Below are 15,479 nucleotides of genomic sequence, written 5' to 3' on the forward strand. Positions count from 1 at the left end.
ACTCAAAGTTGCCAAGACATCATACCTCAGTAAAGATGGTGAATTGCAGCATTTCTGCCCTAAAAGTAGGAAAACATCAGCATTTTCATGACAGACGGCAAGTGAGAACACTAACAAGGCGACAGTAAAAATAGGGCTGTCAAAGCATTGACAGAGAAAGTGGTGTCTGAAGAAGCTATCCTTTGACACCTTCTTGCCATAACTTCTTGCCCTTCCTGCAAATTGAACAACTTATCAGCAGAGGATGAGATTTCAAGAGATGCTAACAGCCAACACCAAAGTCAATAGGTATTGAAGGTGCTTAGCACAACTGGTTAAAGGAGGTCCAGGTCCCAGGGAAAACACTGCTCAGCTTCCCCCAGAAGCACTGCCAAATACAAGTGGTCAAAATAGCATGAAAACAATTTTTAAAAATCACATAATTCTACATGCAACTTGTTTACGTTTTCTGCTGGTCTTCAGATTTTTGAGCATTTCTGAGTTGAAACTGTTCTCCAAGTGGGCAATTCCAAACCTTTTTTTAATTAGGAGATCTAAGGCTGCACGATAGCATGACTCCAGGAGCTGAGGTGCATGGAAATTACAGGATGGTGCAATAATACTCCCACATTCATATGGCCACTGGAAAGTCTTCAGGTTTTTCCCCTGAATTTAGAATTTTCTCTTTTCTGAGAAACGTGGCATCTCATATCTTTGCCAATTATCCCTTTTTGCTCAAAAATCTGTAGGTATTAATTACACAAAGTGGTTGCTGGTGCCTACCTACACTATGCTTTATTTCAGAATTTCAGTCCCAGATTTCTCTGGCAATATACTCCTGATCAGAGAGTTCATGCATGCTGTCAATCAGCAGCAGCAAAACCAACCCAAAACCAGGTTCTAATCTCTTGTGGTACTAATACATTTCTGGAGCAGCTACAGTGATCAATGCACTCCGAACTGAAATAGGAGGCACAGGAAGCAGTGCTGATCAGCCTTAGTACTGGCTGATGCAAGGGCTTTATAAAGCCACTACAGTTTGTGGGCAAAGTATTATCAGTATCAACAATAATCCGAGCATCTGGAATCTGAGCTTGAAAACATAAATGCTAAATACTCAATAAGGAAACAATCTAAATTAACCACCTACCAATCAGGGAAAATAAAGATGAATGTAACACTGTAAGATAATGACAAATATTAACCTGATATTATGTCACAGAATTACAAAAGCACAGAAAGGCTGAGGTTAGAGCAACCTCTGTGGATTCTCCACTCCAACCCACCTGCTCAACACAAGGTCAGCTGAAGCAGGTTGCCCAGGACCATGTCCAGTCAGGTTTTGAATATCTCCAAGGATAGAGATCATAACCCCTCTGGGCAACCTGTTCCAGTGTTTGATTACCCTTACAGTAAGAAATGTTTTTCTTACATTTAAATGTTTAAGCAGCTGAAAAGTTGAACATAAATGCTACTACATAGTGGGGACACCAGAAGACCCTCCCCTCCATCTCTCCACCTCAAGAAAGCTCAATGTGATCTTTGAGAGGTGTTTATCCAACCTGTTCCCAAAGACTTTCCAAGACAAAAATGCCACAACCTCCTCTTTCTATTTCAGTACTTCACTTTCCTTCCATTCATTCACCTGCCTTGCCTTCTGACTTCTATTAGGCTGTTAGATTTTACTTCCTCGCTTTAAGTATTTAATGTGACCAAACTAAACCATTGGGACCAAATTCATTCCATGACTGTTCTGTTAAAGTCAGTGGATTTACTTTAGGATTGAATTTGCTCTTCTTATGTGAGAAATGGGGGATTCAGAAGGAGATAAAAGAAGAATGAAAAGAAAAACTGACCTTGGTGGTCATATTTTCTTTAATCCACTAGGGCCACTCGATGAATGCATACAGCCAGACCAACAATAGTGCTTGCATTTAAACTCGGGTGGGTGTAAATATAGGTAAGGGCACTAATCAGCCAGGTGGCTACATGTTACCCTGAACACAAGCAATTAAGTACAAGGGCAATTTTCTCCCAGAGGTTAGTTATTTCATAGCCAATTACCCAGGCAGCTTCACCCCACTTTGAACTGTGTGTGGAGTAAGAGCCATGTCTGCATCTGGACCTTCAATAGATTCCCTGTAGCTTTAGCCATCAGCCCTATTCATCTTTTTCTAAAGTAGTTACAGCATCCACCTGCCTTTCAGTATTTAACTCCTTCATTTGTAAAGAAGCAAGCAGAACATTCGAACAAAAAGATATTTTTATCTTTATAATAGGCAAGGCAATTTTAGCACTATATGTCTATGAAACTCAGCATTCAGCCTCGTGTAGTATCTTCACAAAATCAGTGAATGCACTTTATTAAACATATACACTCTCTGCAAAGCTGGTCTTTCGAGTGAGAGATCTGTATTGTTTCGTGTTCAGAATATGGCAGGTCCAAGGAAGATTGACTGAATGCACAGGAGGAGAATACATCCAGCTAACACAAGCTAACGCTGCAATCTATTATGTAATGCATTAATAATATAATTACACCTTAGATATTAATAGAATATTCTCTGAACTCTGAACAGACACATATCACAGGCTGTGAATGTCTGTGTGCATGTAAGCAATACTTCTGTTTTATTCCCACATGGCACACTTTATATTATGTTACAAACACGCAGGCAGCACACATACATCTGCATCTCCATGCATCCAACCCACACACATGGGCTCGAGGTAGATGAGGCCATTGCAAGAGCAAAAGTGCTGTGGACGCCAGAGGTAGAAATCACCATGCTGTCCCAGCTGTGCCCTGCCCCACCCTTAGAGCTGAGCTGTAATTGTATCATCAGATACTGGTCTTTTCTCTCCAAAACTTGCATCCTACAAGCCATAATTCAGCAAAGTACTAGAGCATGTGTGTAACTCTGATAGTGGGTATTCCCATCAAAACGTATGTGTAACCAGACCGGGTTCTGCATATGGATCACCAACACAGCAATCCCCTGTTGGAGCGGCTTCCTCTGCCAGGTCCCACGCCTCTCCCGCACCAGTGACATGGAGAGCCTGGAGAGCACGTCACAGCTCAGCTCCCACAGACTACAGTGCCCTGGGATCCACTGGGAACCCCATGTCCCTGGTGCAAGTAACACAAAAGCATCTCCCAGCACTATTTAGGGCAGTCCAGAGGAGAATCAGGGAACAGTTTAATATCCTGGTGCTATGATTTCAAAAACACTTCTGAACCCCTGGGTCTCATTCTGAAAATCTTCTCCTAAATTGCAAAGTAGATAAAGAGTGTAGAGTTAGAATAACATGGAAGTCCGTAACTGATATTATTAATTTCTCTGAGCTTTCCTTTGCATCCTTCCTGAGAGAGTTTAACATAGGAGATATCTCAGATCTTTTCAAGGAGAAAAAATTCTACAGTGTGGAACAAGACTCTGTACAAGCCACACATTCTCCTTCCATAAAAGGATTAAAAGATATTGGGGAAAAGGCAGGATCCCTTGGACTTTCCAATTTCTAGGTTGCCAAGTTCTTGCTAAAATAAGAACATAAAAGCAGAACACAAATTGGATTTTTGAACAAAAAAAAAAAACCAAAAAAACCCAAAAAACCAAAAAACAGGACAAAAAATGGAGCAATGTTTCAGTAGTTGCTTTTCACTCTGGACAGGTAAATAAATTGAAATAGATATTTAAGTGAAAAAGTTTTTTTCAAACTGCCATGCTGTTCCCACACTGCAGGAGCGGGTGTGTGCGGAGGCAATCACACCCGGCACTGCTGGAGCCACAGTCCTGCCGGGTGCCCAGCAAGGAGCTCTGCCTCCCGAGACCACCCCCGCAGCACCACATCACCCCACCGCACCGGGCAGCAGGGCTCCCCGGGGCACACCGGCACTGCTCGCCTCTGCTTCGCTCCCCAAGGTGTGTGCTTGCAAGGAAATGTCTAAGTCAGGGTCCGGAGTTTCTTTGCCTTGCTACATGGAAAATTTCTAGCCCCGGTAAATGGGCAGTAAGAACCGTCCCTTGGAAAGCTAAAAGACTTTGTTAGCCCCTTTGCCCCATAGTCTGAGGCAGAGACACTATTTGGCACAAGTCAGCAAAGACCAAAAAAAAAAACAATAAAATCTTCCCAGCTTCAAAAAGAGTCAATGTAAAAATTTTGTGATTTCACTGTTTATGGTCAGAATCATCACTGAAGTGTTTGGTAATAATTTGGCTGCACTAATTCCCATCCCCCTGCCCTTGCTCTTCTCCGTGCATCTCAGTAACAAACTGGTCATTTTAAGCATTATTTATTTACCAGGCAACCATGGCATTTTTTAATATGTAAGGGAATATTTCCATTAATTTTATTTGCTAAAAAATATCATGAAATGAGAGTAAGTTTTAAAATCTGTTACAATAAGTAGCAAAAACCCAAAACTAATCAAACCCATGCTGGCAATTAGGTACAAATCTGATAATTAACTTCTGTCCACTACAGCTATTACTATTTACATAATAAATTTATTGTTTACATAATAAACTATCATGATAGAGTTTAGGCAGAGAATTGTAAAATACAAGCAAGTTATACAGTTTACATCTTTGAATTTGCTGCTCCTAGAATGTATCCAAAATGAAAGTTCAATTTCACTTTTAAATTGTAACCCTCCCATGTTACAGATTGAAAAAATATGTTGTATCAAACATCCACATAAATTATAAAAACTCCTTTAAAATGTCAAGTATAGATCCTACTGTGCTTAGGATGTCAGCATAACTCTAAAAATATGGAGTGATGAGGCATGGATACAATTTATAGCGGAAATCAAGCATGCTTTTCAACTTGCATGCACACAAAAAATGTAGTAAATCAAACAATTCTTTCCCTTTTTAAATTGAACTAAAACTGTATTAACTTCACACAAATTGTCCAGATCACTGATATCTGATTGCAGTATTTAGGAATCCACAACCATAACGTTGTATTGCCTTTTTTTTTAACCACTTGGCAGTAGCATTATGTAACCTAACGCTGCACTTTTGAAGACAAATGCACTAGTTGAACACATCAAGTTAGCCATTTCCTTAAAATGGTGTTGGATAGGATACTCGTCCATGAGTTCAGATGTGACACCCCTTCTGGAGATCTGAATGTTTCCAGCAAAAATCAGTCAGCAAATATTTTTAGGCTGAGCCTGCAACGACATACACCCTGCCAGCTCCCTGGATCTGCGCGGAGCCCCATTTGATTAAAAGGGGCCCGGTGCAAACAGAATAATCTCTTTTTATAGATCTCCTTGCTGGAGCAAACCTACAGTATTTCCTGTTGATTAATAACTATTTCCCAGAGAGCTACTTGAATAAAAGGAGCAACAAATATTTATAAAATAGTATTATTTATATTGAAAACTTGTAGCTCTTAAGGAATAAAAAAGAAGAAGGCAGTGGGATAAAACATAATGCTCTGAATTAACCCAAATGTAGGCACAGTGTGATTTTCATACACGAAAATTATTGAACTTCCCTCAACAAAAGGCAAAACCTCTGCTACACGGCTATCTTGCAAACTGCTTCAACAGCAACACCCTCAAATAATGAGGTGCGTTATGGGAGAAATCATCAGTAAATAATATGGTTCCTAGGCACCTAATCCTTACTTTTTATTTACACAACTCTGGCAGGCAAGCATCAGAAATCTCAGTCTAGTTATTAGCAACCCTCCGAGGTCGTTCCCTTTCAGGCAGCCACTCTCCAGAGAGGCACGGAGGACAAAACATTTGTTGTTGCAGATTTTTCTCCTTTTAAATCATTTTGCACCACGGTGAGACCTGTCGGCCATTTCCGAGCAGTGCCAAGAGCCGGACCAGGCGAGCGGCTGTGGAAAAATGCGTGTTCCTCTCCCCGTGGGAGCTGCGGGGCTCTGCCCACGAGATGGCAGGCTGCGATGCTGTTTGCATTTTCCAGCCAGTGCTCAACTGGAAATAGTTTTCCCTCTCAAATGACAGCAGCCCCAGGTAGCAGGGGTGACATTTGCTTTACATTATGATACACACTAATTAATCATTAGTGATCCCAGAAGTATGTCGACTAAAAATGCTTTGCTATGGCTCGTCACAGTAGGGGCTTTCAATATTGATACTATTACACACACATATGTTCCACGGCTGGATGTTATATACCGATGGATTTAGTGTTTTAGGCTACAAAATATCTTTTAAGTGCTGCTAATTATTGTTTGATCAAAATCCTTATAGTTGGTAATGAACTTAGTATCTTATATTTTATGCAATAAACTCTTGAGGTTAGGTCACAAAATGATTTCTTGACTGGGTGATGAAATAGGATTTTTATAAACTAAAGCTGCTGTAAAACTAATGGAACTTTTTGTGGCATAATCCAGGCTTTTTGGACTGGTTGACATTTTTCCATCTGTGTGGCAGTCTCTATGCCAACAGCCTGGGGCCACCTCCTTTCAGCCCACTAGCAACCACGGCCACAGCTGAACAGTGCCTCAACAAAGATGACTGGACACCTGAGAGCCCTATAAAAGACGATGCCTAACCATGTTTCAAATATGACAAAGCTTCACGCCACTTCAGTGAAGACACTGAGGTGTTTTGATTCACCTCTACTACCAAGTACATAGGGGATGGAAAATAGGATGTGATGAAGAGTATAGAGAGGTTCCCATTAGTAAAGCTGGACAGGAGGTAAGTACTGTGCCCAAAAGCAGAAGTCTAGTCTTGTGTGCCTTCAACCCCAGTGAACAGCACCCAGGACAGTCAGTAAGGAGAAGAGATTTGGACCTTGGTTTCATGCCAAGTATAAGATGGGCTTTCTAGAAAGGTAAGCACAAACCTTCTGCCTGGGAACTCTTTTCAGTGGCTGCAAAGCTGCTGACCTATCCCATCCTTTCACCTCATCACTGCTACACACAAGCAACCCAAACCCAAATGTCCCTTACAGATCCTACCACAGCAGTCCTGCTCTCAGCAGATTCATTTTCAGTGATCCCAAGGAGACAGCCACTCTCCTCACTCTACAGTTAAGGACATAGAGTCCTACCTTGACTATCATGGTTCAGGAGTCCTTCAGCAGATCCTTTCAAACAGTAAAGTTCAGGTGCAGACCAATGAGGGGAATGACAGATGGTAAAAATATTCTGTAATCCAAAAAAATCCTGAATACTAAAACAGCTTTTAAGGAAAAACTGTAGTCACAATAGCTTTAGTTACACTCTAGTTGATGCAGGGGTTTGGTTCAAAGTGGTCCAAAGATGACTGATCTCTGAAATTATATTTAGAGAAGACAACATGCCTACAGTGCAAAGTCAGGCCGCCTTTATATTGCAATATACAGGGAGAAAGAAATCCAACAAAACCAAAGCTCTTGTTTTAAAGAAAGCCAACCAAAACCCACACACCAGGTAGATTAACACCGTTACAAGCTTCTCTGGGGGTCATCTGCATTGAGTGAAAGCTAAACTATCTAGAAAAACCTTTTCTAAACATAAGAAAATAAAGCCTTTAAATCTGTTAGTCATGGAAGACAAACATTGAAAGGTGAAGAGCACAGGCTTCTGCAAAGTTTATGAAGTGAATATCGATGACGCTTCTCCTCAGGGAAGTAAAGCTGAAGCAACCAATAAACATTTGTTTAGGGGTTTTTCTCTACCACTATGCATCACCTGTGTGTCAGAAGGACACATGCCAGCCTGGATGTCAGTCTCTTCCACCTCCATGAATGCTCTGCTGGGCCCAAGAGATGTGTCCACACTTGTCTTACTCTCTCCTGTAAAAGCTCTGGGTCACATCCTGGAAATCATGTTTCTAATTTGAACAATTCATTGGTACAAGTCAAGACTAGGTCAGCATTTAACAGCTAAAGAACTGGCAGAACCATTATTGATCTAATGGGTCAGGAAATTAATCCTGTTCAAGTAATGGAACTCTATTAAAACCACAGAAAACAAAATAAAAAGAATAAAGGGGAGGAGAGAGAGAGGCAGAAAAAGGAAAGACTGCCAGTTCCATATTTCAGGTCTTGGAGTTTTAACAAAAATACCAAATACTACTAAACTTTTGATACAGCTGTGACAGTTAAGATTTACAATGTATTTGACTACCTGCACTTTGACTCCCACTAATGCAGAGTTTGAGGATTATCTATAGTATGTTCAAATTACAAAAAATGGGACTTAGAAGTTCAGTCCCCAGATTCACGATGAAGCCCTTCACATGGGCAGGTGATTTCTGAAGGGGTGAGCGCACTATCACCTTCAGGATCTGCAGAAATCTTGGTCTTGCATTTTGATGTTCCAAGGCACCAGAAGTTTGCAGCCCTGCAGCTACCCACAGCTTTTCCCATGCAGAATTTTCTACAAGCAGAGCAAGAAAGTTGCCTCTTTCCCCATACGGCCACAGCCAAGGCTCACAGTGTCCACAAAGCTCTGCAGCTCTGACACATCTGCATTCAGCCACTTACATCCGCTTGTAATGTTTATTCATAACCAGCAACCCTCAAGAAAGTTTTCTAATTCAACAACAAATTAAGATGTTGTCATGTTTACTGTGCCATTCCAAACATGCATTTGCTTTTTTCACGTGGTCACTAGAAAGTGAAGAGAAAGCAGCAGTCAAGGAAGAGCATTTTTACTGTTATATCAATTGATTTTTAAGCCTATACTGTTCTATTTTAAAAACTCTTGGACTTAAACCTCATTCTATCTTCTCCCTCTCTTGTGCCAACCATAACACTTATTTAAAATTCCCTCTTTTCCTGACGTATTACAGGTCTGAAAGCCCCCCACGGTAGTTTAAACTTCAGCATCTTTTCAGCAGCCCCCTGATTTATGACCTTACGGTTTCTACATTCTAGCTGCTTTACACCAAAGCTTGAAAATGTAGCAAGAAAATAAAAAATAAATAACTAAGAGAGCTGACTTCTAGCAGCAGGATAGTATCCCTCAAGACGTGCAGATTTTGTTCCCTTCTTACTTGTGAAACAGATGGTGTTTTATGCTTAACACAATCAGTGCCATTCTCTATCTGTTGCCTTCTAACCTTCCCCACCTGTGTGAAACCCAGCCAGAGCTTAATGAACATACTTGGAGCTGTCTGGACTGAATTAGTCCCAGTAGGAGTTACCCTTCAGGTACTCCACAGTCTCTCACGGCCATGTAACTGCAAAGGAATACAAGAAACCTTTACACTGTGGCTAATTAAATAAAGGCTTGCCCCTGCTAAGTGCATTTTTTTCCCTTCCAAAAGCAGGTAATGTCTAGCATGTTGAACTATTTTGGAAGTATTTGCCACTATCTTGAACGTTCTGGGAGACAAGTGGCATGAAAATGGGGTCAGAATGTGATTTTAAGCCATATTCGTCTTCCGTTTTTAAAGATTTCTTCACTTCCACATACCAAATTATTACAATAATTACCTTGCAAATGTAAGGCTTACCAAAAGAATGTTTTTCAAAATTCACATACAAGACAAAAATTTTTGTTCCTACCATTCATGCCTTAAATTTGCATTTTGCCCATTTGAAATCCTACAAAAATTATCTTTTAGGCAGCAGATTCTTTAAAATGAAGATGAAATTACAACCTGATTACTTGGACCACATTCCACACCCCAGAAGGCAAATCTTAAAAATGTCACAAAGACATGCTAAAGTAATTTCCTTCATGCTAATTATCAAACATAGAAAATTGTTGTAGCGAAGTAATTCAGCAGCCTGAGATTGCTTCCAAGGTACCTATGGTGGGATCTTTGAGTCGGCTTATACACGGAAATTTTTGCTGCTGGCTTTCATTTCTCTGATGTGTAAGGCAACTTTGCCTAGTTTCTAACCTGAATAAGCACAAAACTTCCATTAAATGAATTGGACTATTGATATGAAGGGCCAAAATGAGTTTTGCAAACTTAGCTTAGACCAAGGATGGGATCTCATTGGATTGCAATCAAGTGGATGGCCAACCTTTCTCAGGAATGTTCACTAAAGTAGCAAGTTATCAGAATTCTCTGCAATTCCCTCATGCTGAGGTTTAGCTGTGGATCCTTTCTATGGTATTCAGGTTCACACAGATAGTACAGACTCACATTTTCTTAGCACTCCAAGGAGAATTCCAGGAAATTGAGCCAGTGACAGTGATGAGCCAGTATGGGGATCCAGAGAGTTAAAATTCATCATTTATCATAGAGTAACAGAAGATGCCTTCTCCTACAACTTCACCATGAAACATAATCAGGCAGGTTTGCAAAACTTTTATTCAAAAGAAGCCATGTCAGCTTCTTCTCTTGAAGAAAAATAAATCAAGCTTATGCCTGTGATAGCGGCCAAGGTCTCTCTACTCTTGATGCAGAGAAGAGGGTGAAAACTGTATTACCACAACTTTCTTGTTCAGGATAGAAGAGAATGACACAGGCAGGTACTTACCAGAGGGGAGATAAACAGGTTTCCAACAATAAGTACTCTGGATTTGCCTCTTGGGTACCCCTCTGCACCTCTACATTTGGTTCGCAATACAGCAATGGCTGAGAACCACTATGGTAAGCAACGGCTGTCAGAACTGGACTGGGAAGAGCAAACCAACAGACAGACAACAGCCGGGAGATGGATGGGAAGAAAAATGCCATCAAGCTGAAATCTACAGGAAATATCAATCTCCTACAAGGAAGGAGCAAGCCAAAGAACTACAGGTCTGATCCAAAACCCCAGGGACATCAACACTACCAATGATAGGGCCTTTCCTGCAGGAGACACAGCAACTGATCTTTAGTGATTTAGTCCTGGCCTTCAGCTCCTTAAAGCAGCATTGGCCCTTGCTGCCATCTTGGTTTTGCAGTGTGAACATATGCCTGGATGTCGTAGGTAGATTCTGGGATACAAGTCCCTTTTTACTCCAGACTATTGTCTGGATGCCTTGTATTCATGCCTCTCTTAAGTTGAACCCCTTCTACTCCATTAGACTGGGGTCCCTTGCAAGTGCTCTAGATTGACCCTCTTCTTCCAAAAGCAGCTGTTTGCTAAAATGATTGTACAAAGATACTTGAGAGTTATTTGTATAGTAAGTGGGAAGATGGCCTCAACAGACTTCTCCCAGGGCCAGCAAGAGTAGAGGAATATGAGGATCTTTAAGTGTGCGTGAAGGTGATGATGTGTGCAGAAAGAGGCTTTCCTCGTATCTTGCATCGGGCAGCTTTTGGGGTAGGAAAAAGCTAAATAGGATCAGAGCTTTTTTATAAGAAAACTGACAAGATACAAGGGTGTTATTTAAACTAAAAATGGGAGAACTGAGTATACCCGAGCAGACAGACAGGCTGTCAGTTATGTGTAGGTAACAAGATATCTGGCTCTAAAGGAGAGGGCAAAAATTACAGCTGAGCCCTGCAATAGGCAGTTGGCCCTCCTGGGGGGACGTTGCAGCAATGCAACTCAGCATCGCAAACAAATGCCAGCAATCGCTCTTCTTTACATTGCCATTTAGCTGAGCTCCAGGAGGGATTGGACATCCCAAATAAGAACAGAGGGGGCACTTCACTGGGGGCACAGGGGGAAGGGTAACTAAAATAGAAAAGCCTGGTCGACAGTCTAGGGACTTCAATAAAACAGACTGGTGAGACAGGATGGAAGGACAGAAGCGGATGAGCCACATACCAGCCTTTCAAGCGATTTGTCACCAATACCTGAAGTCAAGTGCCTGGAGATTTTTCTGTCATTGCTAAGATGTGCAGGCTAAGTATTTAGGAACTATTGCCCTGGGGACTCTGCCCATCTCCGTTTCTGTCACAGGGACTCACAGAGGAGAAGCTAGTGGCACTGACTGTGTAGGACAAAGTGAGGAGTTAGTCACGTAAGTCTCATATTCACACTGTGTGACAGGGGAGGCATTCCCTTGATATGAAACTTTATCCTTAGTCATGAGAATGGCTTTAAACTCCAAGAATCCCACAGAACAGAGGTGTCCTTCTCCAGGGGTGAAGAGACCCATGGAAAGGCTCTGTACCAATCCTACATGTCCCACTAAGATACAGAACTGGGCAAGAGACAATCTTCTCCATAGTCATTCTATCTAGTAATTCTGATCCTTATCCTTGGTCTTCTCTGCCAAACCAAACCCCCAAACTCTCTAGCTGCAGTATCAGTTCTCCTACAACAACCCTGGCCATGGCAAGGTAACATAGGTTTAGAGAAGTGAACTGCATGAGGGCAACATTCATTGGGCTGTAGGGGTCTTTGTAGAAATGTCCCATTTGGATTGTAAACAGAGATAACTTTTGAAAGTTACCTTTCTTCCTTTAAAAAACCCAACAAGGTGCTCCTTTAGCAGTGAAAATGACATGCAGAAGTGAGTTGAAGAACTAACTATAGCGGAATCACTAAGTACAAAGGGGCATAGTGTAATTAAGTTCAGTGTCCTTGTGGGAGGGAATGTAACAAAACCTAGCACTGTGACATTAAGCTTTAGAAAGGGGATTTAAAAAAAAAAAAAAAAATGAGGAAGCTAGTCAAAAAGGCCCTGAAGTCAGAAGTAAGGAAATTAAAATCCTTCAACTCAGCATGGAGGCTACTTAAGCAACCATAATAGAGTCCCAGAAGGAATGCGCAGCTTTTCAAAGAAACATGGAAGGCAAGAAAAATAAAATTAGCATGGGAAAACAGCAAGGCTCAAGGGGTTATTTAAGCCAAACAGGTAGCATTCAAAAAGAAGTGAAAGCCTCCCTTAAGGGAAGGCAATGGGAAAGAACGCAACCCATGGAAGGTTCTCTCCATCATGCAGACACATTTCAAAAGTTGTGGTGACTGAGGGAGGGTTTAAGGAGAAAATAGCTAAGGAAAGAAAAAACGAGTAACTGGAAAAATGGATACCCAGAAGATTTCAAGGGGTAATAACAGTGAACAAGGTGATTGCAGAGAAAATAAATTATTTCTCATCAGCATGAAGGACACTGTGGGGATACAAGTTGCATGGGGTGAGGGAGTCCAGGAGAAATAGAAGGGATAAAATCAAGTGGAAAAAATAAATAAATTAAACCCTAAGAGATCCCTGGAGCCAGTTGGAATAGGAAACTGCTCTCTAGGATGGTGTAGCTGGGCACTGATCACAAGTTATGATTTTACAGTGAGCCCATATGGAAAGTGGCAAAATTGCTGTGCTGAGACACTCTTCTCATCTCTTACATGCTGCTGCACCAAAAGCCTCTTGATGTCTTACGCAGCCCAGAGTGACCTCTGAAAATATGAGGAGACCTGAAGTCCCTAGGAATGCCTCATGACCCTTCCAGACCATGAACAGCATGATGCATCACTTCTAAATGAGCCAGGTGAAATAGAGCCTCCCTCACTTTAATTTAGTTGGGCTCCAGCAAAGGACCCAGCTGCATCCAACCTGCAGCACAGAACACACTCATCTGAGCTTTAGTCATTTGTGTGGTCTTTTAAGTAATTATACATTGCATTATTCAATGAGAGAGCACAGTATTTACTGGATTACTGGGTCTGTACTCCCTTAAAGACACAGCTCTCTGGTTTGGGAGGCAGCTGCACTGTTGCAAAGCAATGAGCAAACGTTTCTCTTTTCTTCTCCATTTTTGAGCTACACAAGGAGGTTCTTAACAAACAAACAAACAAAAACCCAGGAATGGTGGTACTACAATAAAAACCCAGTCAGTTCTAGGTGGCTCTCTTTTATGCAATATATTTGCTGACCCAATCACAAAATTGGAGATGGCCATGGCTCATTAGAGTGCCTCATACAGTCTCCAGCTGAAAATAGGCAAATTATCTTTCCATGGGCAAAACAAGGGCCATTTGGGGGTGGGGGGGTGTGTGTCACACATTGATTTCTGCACACACTAAAGAACTGACTCACGGTGTGTCCAGCTGCTGCATATGGCTAATTTCTGTGGTGATTTCTCCTTTTCAAAAGGCACGTGCCCTCAAAGAAACAAAAAAAAAAGGGAGTAGAATACACAGTGGCCACTAGCTGAGAGGGCCGCACAGTGCCTAAAGGCTGTGAAGATGATGGCAACACACACTGCAGCATTTTGAGCCCTGTAGCAATCAGAACAGATAACATCCTCAGGCCAAAGCTGCAGGAGAATCATTGTGGTTGAGTGGGGATCAACCAGAAGCATCCAGGGGCATCAAGGTAAGACAGAGAAGGAAACAGGCATATATGGAAAGTGGAAAAGAGCTGCAAAACAGCCCTCTCCAGTGTTTTGCAATTGAATGCTATGCAGCTGGAGAACTTCCCATTTGAGCTAACTGCTAGGCAGGACATAGTTAATCAGTTGGGATGGGGGATAATTATACAACAGGTTGCACAGTGTTGCTACACACAGTTAAGCAGTTGCTATGTTTCATGCCCCAAATGGTTGCCTTCCATGAAAACTACTTCTGTTCGTGTACATGCATGTGGACACAAGGACAGGGAATACACTGCACATTAATGAATAATGACAACATGCCTTAGTATAGACACACAGAGACCAATTTCTGTTGAGGACAGCAAACCTCACTGCCTGGTAATCCTCTACAGACAGCTGCAGGTTACCTGTTCAGCTCCAGTTAGAAGAGATCAACCATCTGACTCTGAGTCCATAGGCCATGATAGGTCCAGGTTATGACACTAAAAGACAGAGCAGAAGTGACAAACAGTTTATTTGGGAGACAGAGGAATGTCCTACATTGGTACATGATGTTTAATAATCTGATGTCCTCTTCCACTGATAAATATTCAGAGGTACTGTCGGAATAAGGAGCTGTTCAGGCTGACATTTTCATATTGATGCAAATGAATTTAATAACTCACATTAAGAAAATTTGGAGTTCTGTCTGTGTCTCTAGAACAAGCTGTCTTTTACAAATCTTTCTGGTTATTACTGCAGCAAACACTGAGCACAGAAATGGCTGCACCAGCTCAGATATAAGGTCTCCAGCTCAGTTACTCATCTCCAAGAGCGGGCAACAACAGATGTGCTACAAGAGTACATGCATAGGGCGAGCACACAACAGTATTTATGCAGAATAGTCCTTCAAGACTATTCTTGGGGAATTCCAGTGGCAGAGGCCATGTCTTTTATTTAAAAAGCTCTGGGAGAGTTTTTCTCCCACCTTTTCAGGTATTCCTCAGCCCCCTTTACTGCCTCTAGTTTCAGCAATCAACAGCATAGCTGCTAAAACAAATCCCCAGTGTGGATATTACCAAGTACAACCAGAACCAAACGTCAGACTCTGATCTGGTATGGTTAAAGTTAATGCCTCAGTATCCTGTTCTTTTGTTAGCATGATGTCCACTCTGCTGACTGTAGGCTAAACTTTATTCACGGTTACACCATGTAAATCAGGATTCCAGCAGAACTGAAGGAAACTACATTGGAGATATATCACAGTCATAAAGCAAAAATTAAGTTCAACATTACATTAATCTTTTTATCAATCACAGAGCTTACACGTCAACTAATAAACTCACCCTGGCTACACTTACCCAGAGTCAGGAGCAGGGGAAGG

Source organism: Balearica regulorum, chromosome 11 (assembly GCF_011004875.1).
Source record: "Balearica regulorum gibbericeps isolate bBalReg1 chromosome 11, bBalReg1.pri, whole genome shotgun sequence".
Lineage (NCBI taxonomy): Eukaryota > Metazoa > Chordata > Aves > Gruiformes > Gruidae > Balearica > Balearica regulorum.